The 14645-nt window shown below is 44.5% G+C and overlaps 1 protein-coding gene across 2 annotated transcripts in view; it reads right to left on the minus strand.

The window, feature by feature from the left end:
* LOC130282801 (gastrula zinc finger protein XlCGF26.1-like) overlaps nucleotides 1-14059 on the minus strand; it is a 66341-nt gene extending 52282 nt beyond the window's left edge. The window contains exon 1 of one of the 2 annotated variants that reach the window (XM_056531554.1): nucleotides 13743-14059. The gene's annotated coding sequence lies outside the window, so the exon portion shown is untranslated. The remainder of the gene's footprint in view (nucleotides 1-13742) is intronic. The other variant, XM_056531553.1, reaches the window with a different exon arrangement.
* Between the last annotated feature and the right edge of the window lie 586 nt (nucleotides 14060-14645).

Raw genomic sequence — 14645 nt, forward strand, 5'->3', positions numbered from 1 at the left:
TCTTCCAGCTATAGACACGTTTCACAGATCTGGACTGTCTGTACATTGTATGTTGAGTCTGGTTTCAAGTTACAATGGTCCAGAAAAGACCATTGTATGTTGAAACTATTGTATGTTGAGGCCATTGTAAGTTGAGGGATCACTGTATGTGTATTTAATTTTTTTGCACTGGATCATTGTTTTTTTTTTATTTATTTTTTTAACCTTTTCACTTTGATTTGCTATAATTACCCTGTAATTGATTTTGTGTGTGTTCACACATAAATACCAGGACTCTGGTCACTTTTGTCTGCTTGATAAAGACTGTGCAGACAGTCGAAACGTTGCTTGCCACATATGAGGAAATAAACTACACTGCTTTTCACCTTATATTGGAGGCTGTGGGACGCTTTCTATTTGTGTCGATTACTGCCGCCAGCAACCAGGGCTGTGATTGGGCCCGCTTGCACCCACATCACCTTGACGCTGTTCGGATGTGCTGCTCTACCTTGCTTCTACTTAGCTATCTGGCTATCTACCTAGTTAGCTAACAATCCAACTAGCAAGCTACTTACCTGGCTACCTACCTATGTCATATGTTTGTCATATGTGTCGCACACAATGTAAGTTAATGGAGTTGCACTGCAACCCACAAATGGCCGCAACCCAGCTGTTGGGTCACCGACACTTGTAGGCCCATCAAAATCCTCAGCACCAGGCCCATGATGCTCTTAATCTGGCCCTGGTGATTAGCATCACCTGCATCAGGTAGCGACTGCAGTCTAGTGCTAGAATATCAGGTAGCCAGGTGTCCTAAATTCTCATGGTCCCAAAAAACTAGCCCTATAAATTTATGACCACTGGCGCTATTGATAATGTCGGCGCTGCAGCTTCTGTGCAGTATAGAGGGACCCTATTTAGAGATGAGCGAACTTACAGTAAATTCAATTCGTCACGAACTTCTCGGCTCGGCAGTTGATGACTTTTCCTGCATAAATTAGTTCAGCTTTCAAGTGCTCCGGTGGGCTGGAAAAGGTGGATACAGTCCTAGGAGACTCTTTCCTAGGAATGTATCCACCTTTTCCAGCCCAAGGAGCACCTGAAGGCTGAACTAATTTACGCAGAATAAGTCATCAACTCCCGAGCCGAGAAGTTCGTGACAAATCAAATTTACTGTAAGTTCGCTCATCTCTAACCCCATTAAACACCAAAAAGTCCTGAAGGACCGATTCAAATTGAGAAAATGTATACAGTGGGGATTAAAATTTTGGGCACTCCAGGTAAAAATGTGTATTAATGTGCATAAAGAAGCCAAGGAAAGATGGAAAAATCTCCAAAAGGCATCAAAGTACAGATTAGACATTATAAAATTACTGACTGTCCAGGCATGCTGGGAGTTTAGAAACAGCTGGAGGCACCCTGTTTGGGAATCACTGGCGTAGAATACCCCTATGTCCACCCCTATGCAATCCCTAATTTAGTCCTTAAATGCGCATGGAGATCTTTCACTTCAGAGCCCTGTCATATTTCAAGGAAACAGTTTAGGGCCACATATGGGGTATTTCCGTACTCGGGAGAAATTGGACTGCAAATTTTGTGGGGCTTTTCCTCCTTTTACCCCTTATGAAAAGGAAAAGTTGGGGTCTACACCAGCCTGTAGTGTAAAAAAAAAAAAAAAAAAAATATGTTTACACTATCATGCTGGTGTTGCCCTTTACTTTTTATTTTCACAAGAGGTAAAAAGAAATACCCCAGATGTGGGAGTAAAATGCTCTGCGGGTGCACAACAAGGCTCAGGAGTGAGAACGCACTATGTACATTTGAGGCCTAAATTGGTGATTTGCACAGGGGTGGCTGATTTTACAGCGGTTCTGACATAAACACAAAAAAATAAATACCCACATATGACCCCATTTTGGAAACTACACCCCTCACGGAATGTAACAAGGGGTATAGTGAACTTTAACACCCCACAGGTGTTTGACAAATTTTCATTAAAGTGGAATGGGAAAATTAAAAAAAAAACATTTTCACTAAACTGCTGGTGTTACCCTAAATTTTTCATTTTCACAAGGGAATATAGCAAAAAAAGCCCGCCAAAGTTTGTAACCCCATTTTTTCTGAGTATATAAATACCCCATATGTGGATGTAACATTCTCTGCGGGCGAACTACAATGCTCAGAAGAGAAGGAGCGCCATTGGGCTTTTGGAGAGACAATTTGTCTGGAATTGAAGGCCACGTGTGTATACAAAGCCACCATAGTGCCAGAACAAGGAACCTCCCCCACATGTGACCCCATTTTAGAAACTACACCCCTGACGGAACGTCACAAGGGGTAGAGCGAGCATTTACGCCCCACAGGTGTCTGACAGATTTTTGGAACAGTGGTCTGTGAAAATGAAAAATTAAATTTTTCGTTTGCACAGCCCACTGTTCCATAGATCTTTCAAACGCCAGTGGGGTGTAAATGCTCACTGCACCCCTTATTACATTCCGTGAGATGTGTAGTTTCCAAAATAGAGTCACATGTGGGGGGTCCACTGTTCTGGCACCACGGGGGGCTTTGTAAATGCACATGGCCCTCGACTTCCATTCCAAACAAATTCTCTCTCTAAAAGCTCAATGGCGCTCCTTCTCTTTTGAGCATTGTAGTTCGCTCGCAGTGCACTTGACATCCACACATGGGGTATTTCCATACTCAGAAGAAATGGGGTTACACATTTTGGGGGGCATTTTCTCCTATTACCCCTTGTAAAAAAGTAAAATTTGGGGGGAAACCAGCATTTTTGTGAAAAAAAATTTTTTTTTCATTTACACATCCAACTTTAGCAAAAAGTTGTTGAACACCTGTGTGGTGTTAAGGCTCACTGGACCCCTTGTTACATTCCTTGAGGGGTGCAGTTTCCATAATAGTGTGCCATGTTTTTTGTTTTTTTTTGCTAAATGTGACATGCCCCCCAAAAACCATTTCAGCAAAATTCATTCTCCAAAATCCCATTGTTGCTCCTTCCCTTCTGAGCCATCTACTGTGCCCGCCGAACACTTGACAGACACATATGAGGTATTTCCTTACTCGAGAGAAATTGGGTTACAAAAACTGGGTCTACAAGAACATGCGAGTGTAAAAAAAAATGAAGATTTAGAATTTTCTCCTTCACTTTGCTGCTATTTCTGTGAAACACCTAAAGGGTTAACACCATTACTGAATGTCATTTTGAATACTTTGAGGGGTGCAGTTTTTATAAAGGGGTAATTTATGGGGTATTTCTAATAGGGCTGGGCGGTATACCGGTTCATACCGAATACCAAATTTTTTGGGCTGCACGATATGAATTTTCCCCCATACCGCAATACCGGTTAGGCCCCTCCCCCTCGGGAATGTATTATCAGCCCAGCGCAGCGCTGTCCGCACATCGGGGAACTAATCCCATGTGACCCGCCAGCGCTGTTCTGCCCCCCTAATTAATGATCAGCCCAGCGGGGTACTACTCACAGATGTCACCTTCAAGCACTGCTCTCCTCCTCTTTGTTGGGGCCGCTGGCGCTGGAACTCACTGTACGCCAGTGGTCTCCAACCTTCGGACCTACAGTTGTTGCAAAACTACAACTCCCAGCATGCCATGACAGCCAACCGCTGTCCGGACAAGCTGGGAGTTGTAGTTTTGCAACAGCTGGAGGTCCACAGGTTGGAGACCACTGCTGTACGCTGTATCCCTATGCCCGGGCTGCAAAAGATACAGAAAATAAACTTTAAACTCACTTACATCAGCCACACGCTGGGGACTGGAATGCCGGACAGCCGTCAGCCTATCACCGGCCGGAGCGATGTCCCTCCCCGGCCAGTGATAGTCTGAGCCCACTGTCATGTAAGAAGCTCTGACCGGCTCCTTACATGACAGTGGGCTCAGCCTATCACTGGCCGGGGAGAGACATCGCTCCGGCCGGTGATAGGCTGACGGCTGTCCGGAGTTCCAGTCCACAGTGTGTGGCCGACGTAGGTGAGTGCCGTTGGCTGTCCAGGCATGCTGGGAGTTGTAGTTTTGCAACAACTGGAGGTCCGCAGGTTGGAGACCACTGGCGTACAGTGAGTTCCAGCGCCAGCGGCCCCAACAAAGAGGAGGAGGGCAGTGCTTGAAGGTGACATCTGTGAGTAGTACCCCGCTGGGCTGATCATTAACCTGTTCAGGACGCAGGGCGTATCCATACACCCTGCATCCCGAGTCCTTAAGGACTGAGGGCATATGGATACGCCCGTGGGAATTCCGGTCCCCGCCGCTAGCCGGTTGGGGACCGGATCGGGAATGCCTGCTGAAATCATTCAGCAGGCACCCCGGTAAATCGCTCAGGGGGGTCCTGAGACCCCCCCCCATGTCGGCGATCGGAGAAAATCGCATGTCAATTCAGGCATGCGATTTTCTTCAATCCCGGGCTGATCGGGTCTCTGGTGACCCGATCACCCGGAAAATAGGGATGATCGGAGTTGTCAGTGACAGCCCCGATCAGCCTAAGGGATAGGAGTGAGGTCGCAGTGGTGCGATCTCCTCCTATCTCCTGCCATTAGTCAGAACTGAGTTCTGACCAATGGCAGTGCAGGACAGGGGGTTGCCATGGAAACCCCCCGTTCTGCCTACCCTTGGATGTTGGGCAGAACAGGGGGGAGAAGATGGAGTCCTGTACCTGAGGAGAAGATGTGTGGGGCCCGGCGATCATTGCAGACATCCAGCGGAGATCATGGCTCAGGTACGGAATCGACAGTGTGGGGGAGAAATGAAAGTAATGTGATATTTACTGTGGCAACCACTAGGAAGGCCGGACTGCAACTCCTAGCATGCCCAGACAGCCAAAGGCTGTCTGGGCATGCTGGGAGTTGTAGTTTTGCAACATCTGGAGGGTCACAGTTTGGTGACCACTGTTACAGTGGTGCCCAAACGGTAGCCCTCCAGATGTTGCCAAACTACAACTCTCAGCATGCCTGGACTGCCCAGGCATGCTGGGAGTTGTAGTTCTGTAACATCTGTCCCTTCAGATTTAGCAATTTTCATGAATTTTTTGAAAATTGCTGCTCTACGTTGAAGCCCTCTAATTTTTTCAAAAAGAAAAAATATGTCCTTTTTATGATGCCAACATAAAGTGGACATATTGCATTTGTGAAGAAAAATAACATTTATTTTGGGCGGCCTTTCTGTCCTCCCCTGAGTTTCAGTCTATCCCCCTCATCCCTATCCTTGAGTGAAGCTGAAGTGCTGGGTGCTACTTGACGAACCGACCTATCTCTCTACTCCCTGCTGCTCGACTCTCTTTCTTGTTACACCCCCTTTTTTATTTTTTTTTATTATTTTTTTTATATATATATTTTATATCTTAATCCTACTCCCCCCGCCTATTGGCTTTGCTGAGCCTCTCCTCTTCTCTACCCTCCGTCCTCTTTACCGCTTTTTCTTCTCCCCACTCCTCCTTGTTTTTTTTTATATTTTATTTTCTTCCTCCTCCTTCCCTCCTCGTTTTACCCTTACCTTCTGTGTGTACCTCCTGTTTCAGTTTAACCCCCGGGTTTTTGTATTTTTTTTGTTTTCGTTCTTAATGGGTTCCTTCATAATCATTTGCTGGTTTATGGGATTGAATCCTGTCTTTTTTACCCCGCTGTGTAATTTCTCCTGATAGTTCCTCAACTATACTAATGCAGTAGACTGTGTAAGATTTCTCTCATTACCATTGTTATATGATCTCGCCAGTGATTGTCAACTCTGTGAGTGTTGTAGTTGGAGATTTATTACCACCCTACTTGCGGTGGATGTTGTTTGTTCTCCCATATTTGTTCAATAAAAACTTTTTGAATACAAAAAAAAACATTTATTGGGATGTCCATTTTCCTTACAAGCAGAGAGCTTCAAAGTTAGAAAAATGCAACATTTTCAAAATTTTCATGAAATTTTGGTGATTTTTCAAGTAACGCCGAAAATTTACCACCAAAATAAAGTAGAATATGTCACGAAAAAACTATCTCAGAATCAGAATATTCGGTAAAAGCGTTTTCGCGTTATTAATTCGTAAAGCAACGGTGGTCAGGATTGCGAAAAAGGGCTCAGTCCTTAAGGTGAAAAAGGGCTGCGTCCTTAAGGGGTTAATTGGGGGGAGCAGAACAGTGCTGGCGGGTCACATGATTTGGGGGGGGGGGGGGGGTCGCCAAACACCGCAAGCGGGTCACATGATTGGGGGGGGGGGGTGAAAATACTGTTATATACCGTGGAACCGCCTTAAGTAAAAAATAAAAAAATACCGTGATACACATATTTGGTCATACCGCCCAGCCCTAATTTCTAAGATGAAGACCCTTCAAATCCACTTCAAACCTGAACTGGTACCTGAAAAATACCGATTCTGAAAATTTTGTGATAAATTGGAAAATTGATGCTGAACTTTGAAGCCCTCTGATGTCTTCCAAAAGTAAAAACATGGGGTTACAAATATTGGGGTCATTTTCTCTTATTACCCGTTGTAAAAATGTAAAATTTTGGGAAAAAACTGCATTTTAGTAAAAAAATAAAAAAAGTTGTCAAACACCTGTGGGTAGCTAAGGCTCACTGTACCACTTGTTGCGTTCCTTAAGGGGTGTAGTTTCCATAATAGTATGCCATGTGGGTAATTTTTGCTGTTCTGGCATCATAGGGGCTTCCTAAATGCGACATGCCCCCCAAAGACCATTTCAGCAAAATTCACTCTCCAAAATCCCATTGTTGCTCCCTCCCTTCTGAGCCCGACGAACACTTGACATACACATATGAGGTTATTTCCTTACTCGAGAGAAATTGGGTTACACATTTTGGGGGCTTTTTCTCCTATTACCACTTGTAAAAATTCAAAAACTGGGTCTACAAGAACATGAGAGTGTAAAAAAGGAAGATTTAGAATTTTCTCCTTCACTCTGCTGCTATTCCTGTGAAACACCTAAAGGGTTAACACACTTACTGAATGTCATTTTGGATCCTTTGAGGGGTGCAGTTTTTATAATGGGGTCATTTATGGTGTATTTATAATATTAAGGCCCCTCAAATCCACTTCAAAACTGAACTGGTCTTTGAAAAATTCCGATTTTGAAAATTTTGTGAAAAATTGGAAAATTGCTGCTGAACTTTGAAGCCCTCTGATGTCTTCCAAAAGTAAAAACATGTCAACTTTATGATGCAAACATAAAGTAGACATATTGTATTTGTGAATCAATATATAATTTATTTGGAATGTCTATTTTCCTTACAAGCAGGGAGCTTCAAATTTAGAAAAATGCTAAATTTTCAAATTTTTCATCAAATTTTTGAATTTTTCACCAACAAATGATGCAAGTATCGACGAAAATTTATCACTATCATAAAGTAGCATATGTCATGAAAAAACAATCTTGGAATCAAATTTATAAGTAAAAGCATCCCAGAGTTATTAATGCTTAAAGTGACAGTGGTCAGATTTGCAAAAAATGCTCCCGTCCTTAGGGTCATAATGGGCTCCGTCCCCAAGGGGTTAAAAACGCCTGGGCTGAATGGGTGGAGTGGAGCACTGCCTATGAAAGAGGGAAGGGACCCACTCTGACTAGGTGGCCTTGACGTGGCGAGTGGGCTTGTACTTTTTGATCAAAATGTATATACTAACAACCTGTTAGTGTTTGAAGTAACGCTGAGAAGCAAGTAAATGAAAATACAAATTGTGTATGTGCGGTTGTGTTTCTTTTTCTCTATTTTTGTCTCTACACTAATGTTGTCATTTGAAAGTCCTATACAGCATTAGTGTATCAAAACTGGCCCTATGTCTTTTTCAAACACCATTATATGAATGACAGATAAAGATAAATGTCCTAGACCTTTCACTCGAATAATACAATTAGGAGGTAGAAAAGACCAAAAAGAATGTGTAATCATTCATGAAAGAATGGACAAACATGGATAAGCCACCATAGTAAAGCTTTAAAGGGGTACTCCACTGGAAAACATTTTTTTTTAAACAATTGGTGCCAGAAAGTTAAACAGATTTGTAAATTATAACAGACTATAGATACAGAGTCTGGCACTAATGTGTATACGGCAATTGAAATGGCTACAGGTGGGTAACAGAAGCCAACAGCTATTCCCTGTGGTGCTCAGTCTAGATAAGGCAAGTATATCCAACAGTCAACGTAATGAGAATAGAAGATGGCACTCACCCAGGATAGTAGCTTCAAAAGTTCTTTATTGTATGAACACGTGGCGGTGTCAGACAGGTGAAAAGGCAGGAACGCTGAACACCGCCACCGTGTTCATACAATAAAGACCTTTTGAAGCTACTATCCTGGGTGAGTGCCATCTTCTATTCTCATTACGTTGAGATTTGTAAATGACTTCCATTTAAAAATCTTAATCCTTCCAGTACTTATCAGATGCTGTATACTACAGAGGGAGTTGTATAGTTATTTTTTGTCTGAACATGGTGCTCTCTGCTACCACCTCTGTCCATGCCAGGAACTATCCACAGCAGGAACAAATCCCAATAGCAAACCTCTCCTCCTCTGGACAGTTCCTGACACAGACAGGGTTGGCAGCAGAGTTCACAGTGGTCGGACTGGAAAGAACTACACAACTTTCTAAGTAGTATACAACAGCTGATAAGTACTGGAATGATTAAGATTTTTAAATAGAAGTAATTTACAAGTCTGTGTAACTTTCTGGCACAAGTTCATTTGAACACATTTTTTTCCCCACTGGAGTACCCCTTTAACCCCTTCCCGCTATGTGACGTATGCATACATCCAAGCATCCGACACGTCCTAGCGATCTCCTGCACTGCCGTGGGCAGTCCCGCCGCAGCTGCCAAAGCCGCGATAGCACCGGTCCCGGCAACATTAACCCCCTAGATGCCGTGCTCAATCCTGATCACGGCATCTATGGTGTTGACAGGGGGAGCGTTCTCCCCCTATTCACCAACGGCGCCACCGCGACACGATCGCAGGTCGCCGTTGGTTGCTATGGCAGCAGGAGATCAGATCATGACCTCCTGTCTGCCTGCTGCGGAACCCTATGAGATCCAGCCAGAGGCTGGACTGCACAGACTGTAGTGTGTGCAGCTCATCAGGTCATACTGTGCTGCAGTACAAATGTATTGCAGCATAGTATAACCTGTAAAAAGTTCTTCAATAAAAGTAAGAAATGTAAAAAAAATGCCCCTTTCCCAATAAAAGCCCTGTATTATGACCAAAAAAGATCAAAAACACAAATAATATACAGAATAGGTATTGTCCATAATGACGTGTACTATAAAACTATAATGTAAATTATCCCGCACGGTGAACGCCGTAGAAAAAAATGTTAAAAAAAAAAGCCCCAAATTCGCCAATTTTTCTACAAATAGCGGAATAAAAAAAGATCAAAAGGTAGCACAAAAATTATACCAGTAAAAAGTACAGGTCATCCCGCAAAAAATAAGCCCTTACTCAATGGTGTTGGATGAAAAATAAAAAAGTTGCGGCTGTTGGAAAATGAATGGCAGAAAAAGAATTTGGCTCAGAAAAGGAAAAAGAACATAGAAAGCGACATAACATGGGTATCGCCATAATCTTACTGACCCACAGAATAAATATAGCATCACTTTTACCACACACACAGTGTACACCATAAAAAACAATAAAAACGCCAGAAATTTTCCAATTTTTCACAATATTTTGAAGTTTTTCACAAAAAATACTGCATGTGTCAACAAAAATGCACCACTTATATTAAGTTTTTTCCCTAAATTTTAAATTTTTACAAGGGGTAATAGGAGAAAATGACCCCAAAATTTGTAACCCCATTTCTTCTGAGTATGGAAATACCCCATGTGTGGACGTCAAGTGCTCTGCTGACGGACTACAATGCTCAGAAGAGGAGGAGCGCCATTGAGCTTTTGGAAAGAGAATTCGTTTGGAATGGTAGTCAGGGGCCATGTGCGTTTACAAAGCCCCCCGTGGTGCCAGAACAGTGGACCCCCCACATGTGACCCCATTTTGGAAACTACACCCCTCACAGAATTTAATAAGCGGTGCAGTGAGTATTTACACCCCACTGGCGTTTGACAGATCTTTGTAACAGTGGGCTGTGCAAATGAAAAATTACATTTCTCATTTTCACGGACAACTGTTCCAAAAATCTTTCAGACACCTGTGGGGCATAAATGCTCACTGCACCCCTTAATACATTACATGAGGGGTGTAGTTTCCAAAATGGGGTCACATGTGGGGGGGGGGTCCATTGTTCTGGCACTATGGGGGCTTTGTAAACACACGTGGCCTTCAATTCCAGACAAATTGTCTCTTCAAAATCCGAATGGCGCTCCTTCTCTTCTGAGCATTGTAGTTCGCCCGCAGAGCACTTTACATCCACATAAGGGGTATTTTCTGACTCAGACGAAATGGGGTTACAAATTTTGGGGGGCTTTTTTCCTATTTTCCCTTGTGAAAATGAAAAATTTAGGGTAACTCCAGCATTTTAGTGAAAACATTTTTTTTTTTCATTTTCCTATCCAAATTTTATGAAAATTCGTCAAACACCTGTGGGGTGTTAAGGCTCACTATACCCCTTGTCACGTTCCGTGAGGGGTGTAGTTTCCAAAATGGGGTCACATGTGGGTATTTATGTTTTTGCGTTTATGTCAGAACCGCTGTAAAATCAGCGATCCCTGTGCAAATCACCAATTTAGGCCTGAAATGTACATGGTGCGCTCTCACTCCTGAGCCTTGTTGTGCGACTGCACAGCATTTTACGCCCACATATGGGGTATTTCCGTACTCAGGAGAAATTGCGTTACACATTTTGGGGGTCTTTTTTTCCTTTTACTGCTTGTGAAAATAAAAAGTATGGGGCAACACCAGCATGTTAGTGTAACATTTTTTTACACTAACAGGCTGGTGTAGCCCCCCAAAAAAGCCCCCCAAAATTTGTAGTGCAATTTCTTCCGAGTACGGAAATACCCGTACCATATGTGGCCCTAAACTGTTTCCTTGAAATACGACAGGGCTCCGAAATGAGAGAGCACCATGCGCATTTGAGGACAAAATTACATAGGGGTGGACATAGGGGTATTCTACGCCAGTGATTCCCAAACAGGGTGCCTCCAGCTGTTGCTAAACTCCCAGCATGCCTGGACAGTCAGTGACTGTCCAGAAATGCTGGGAGTTGTTGTTTTGCAACAGCTGGAGGCTCCATTTTGGAAACACTGGCGTACAATATGTTTTTCATTTTTATTGGGGCGACAGTGTAAGGGGGTGTATATGTAGTGTTTTACCCTTTATTTTGTGTTAGTGTAGTCTAGTGTTTTTAGGGTACATTCGCACTGGCGTTTTACGGCGAGTTTCCCGCTAGGAGTTTGCGCTACCCCGAAAAATTTGCCGCAGCCCAAACTTGAAGCAGGAAACTTACTGTAAACCTGCCTGTATGAATGTACCCTGTACATTCACATGGGGGGGCAAACCTCCAGCTGTTTCAAAACTACAACTCCCAGCATGTACTGACAGACCGTGCATGCTGGGAGTTGTACTTTTGCAACAGCTGGAGGCACACTGGTTGGAAAACCTTCAGTTAGGTTCTGTTACCTAACTCAGTATTTTCCAACCAGTGTGCCTCCAGCTGTTGCAAAACTACAACTCCCAGCATGTACTGATCACCGAAGGGCATGCTGGGAGATGTAGTTATGCAACAACTGGAGGTACGCAACTACAACTCCCAGCATGCAGAGACAGCTGTTTGGGCATGCTGGGATTTGCAGTTTTGCATAATCTGGAGGGCTAGTTTATAGACCACTGCACAGTGATCTCCGACTGTGGCCCTCCAGATGTTGCAAAACTACAAATCCCAGCATGCCCAGACAGCAAACAGCTGTTTCGGCATGCTAGGAGTTATAGTTTTGCAAGATCTGGAGGATACAGTTTAGAAACCACTGTATAGTGGTGTCAAACTGTAGCCCTCCAGCTGTTGCAAAACTACATATTCCAGCATGCCCAAACAGCTGTCTGGGTATGCTGGGAGTTGTAGTTTTGCAAGATCTGGAGGGATACAGTTTAGAGACCACTGTATAGTGGTCTCAAACTGTAGCCCTCCAGCTGTTGCAAAACTACATATTCCAGCATGCCCAAACAGCTGTCTGGGAATGCTGGGAATTATAGTTTTGCAACATCTGGAGGACTACAGGTTAGAGACCACTGTATAGTGGTCTCAGACTGCAGCCCTCCAGATGTTTCTAGGCAACTTACCGGCTTCCGTAGGATCCAGGGAGCCGTTCTCTGCTGCCGCACAACATCGCCGCCCGCCGATCACCATCGCCCGTGGCCTCCGGATGGGTAAGTGGATCTTCGGCGCCCGATCCTCTTCAGTTCCCAGTTCTGCCAGTTCCCTATTGTGGGGGGGCAGGAGGGGAAAATGAAAGTTAACCCCTCGCCCCCAATCTGCTATTGGTCGTCGCTTCTGACGACCAATAGCAGGGATAGGAGGGGTGGCCCCTCTGCCACCTCACTCCTATCACTTCAGGGGGATCGTAGGTGTCAGGGACAACTGCGATCCCCCTTATATTCCGAGTCACCAGGTCACCATAGATCCCGTATGACCCGGAATCATCGCAAATCGCAAGTGTGAATTCACTTGCGATTTGTGCCGATCGCCGACATGGGGGGGTGACCCCCCTGGGCATTTGCGCGGGGTGCCTGCTGATCGATATCAGCAGTAACCACGGTCCGGTCCCCGCCCGGCGGGGACCAAAATTCCCATGGGCGTATGCATACGCCCTTGGTCCTTAAATACCAGGACGCAAGGGTGTATGCATACGCCTTCAAGCCCAACAGGTTAAAGAGATACATGTCACACAAAAAAAAAAAAAAAAAGCCTGGTCATTGAGGTAAAAAATGGGTCCGCCCTTAAAGGAGAACTCCAGAATATAAAAATTGTCCCCAATATTGTGCCGGCAGTAATAAAATAAAGATGTACATACCTTCCTCCGCTCCCCCAGGGCCTCCGGTAACTGGCCCTGGTCTCCGTCGCGATCCTCTTCCTGGTTCCCGGTGGTCGGCGAGTCATACTGCACTCAGCCAATCACCGGCCACAGCGAAGTCCCGCCTCGGCCGGCGATAGTCTGAGCGGCAGTATGACGTTTTCGGCCCCGGCAGCAGGTGCCGGTGTAGTGAAGAATTTTGTGTCTTGAAGCGCTCTCACACTGCCGCTCAGCCTATTGCCGGATGAGTCGGGACTTCGCTGTGGCCGGTGATTGGCTGAGTGCAGTTTGACTCGCCGACCACCGGCAGCCAGGAAGAGGATCGCGGCGAAGACCGGAGCCGGTTACCGGAGGCCCCGGGGGAGCAGAGGAAGGTATGTACATCTTTATTTTTTTTTTTAAAGGGAATTAAAGGGGTTAAAGGGAACCAGTCATCAGATTGTACCATATATAACGTGTGGCAACGCATTATATATGGTAACATTTTCAATCTTACATCCCCAGGAGACGTTCCTGCCGGCAGGGATGATGAGGATATTAAGTTAGAAAGTGTCCCCCAGCTGTCCGGGCATGCTGGAAGTTGTAGTTTTGCAACAGCTGGAGGCACACTGGTTTGGAAGCCGTCCTAGATCGATATCCATCATATAATATACCTAAGAGTTGACTCAGACAGATGGCATCTAAACCTGATATATTGCCAGGAGACTGTGATACAAGAAACCCCCAAGAGCAAGCAATAAAACTGGGAACCCCCAACCCTAGAAGAATAATCTGGATAATAAATCCTACCTCTGTCAGGTGACAAGAAGATAAATCACGGCCATCTGCTCTGTAATGGGAGGGTAAGAGCAGGGCTGGCCCCTGCAACCATCAATCAATTCAGCTGCCCTCTGATTCCAACAGGCTAACGCTTCTTACGGTGCATCTGGTGGACTACAAGAAAATGGCCGCCGCCGTTCATTGTTAAGGACACATTAGCGTTGATTAGCTGCAGTACCATTCAACACTGGACGGTCTGATCACGGTGACGTAATCACTAACCATAACAGAACTGAGGAGAATGAAGGGGGACCCTGCGCTGCCGCTTCGACAAATGGGCATCCAGGGGCGGGCTGTGCTTGGCTTTCGTTTGGAACGCATGAGCCCCGGAAGTGGGGTATCGTGACAGAAAGGGTCGGGGATGTGACTAGGAGCGGGCCGCGGTAGTGGAGATATCACTTAGTGGAGTTGTTATATGTTTTGAAAAGACATTTATTACGTTGTCTATTTCAATCCTTTTAACGACTCAGCCCATTTGGGCCTTAACCCCTTAACAATTTTATTTTTATGTGTTCATTATTTCCTCGCCTTAAAAAAAAAATCATAACTTTTTTATATTTTCATCCACAGACTAGTATGAGGGTTTGTTTTTTGCGCGACCAGTTGTCCATTGTAATGCCATCACTCACTTTACCTTAAAATGTTTGGCACAACCAAAAAAATACTATTTGTGTGGGGAAATTAAAAAGAAAACGCAATTATGCAAATTTTGGAAGGTTTTGTTTTCACACCGTACAATTTACGGTAAAAATGACATGTGTTCTTTATTCTTTGGGTCAATACGATTAAAATGATACCCAAAATACTTTTCTATTACTGTTACGCTTAAAAAAATCTCAAACTTTTTAACCAAATTAGTACGTTTAACCTCTT

The sequence above is a fragment of the Hyla sarda genome, chromosome 7 (assembly GCF_029499605.1).
Source record: "Hyla sarda isolate aHylSar1 chromosome 7, aHylSar1.hap1, whole genome shotgun sequence".
NCBI classification, from domain to species: Eukaryota; Metazoa; Chordata; class Amphibia; order Anura; family Hylidae; genus Hyla; species Hyla sarda.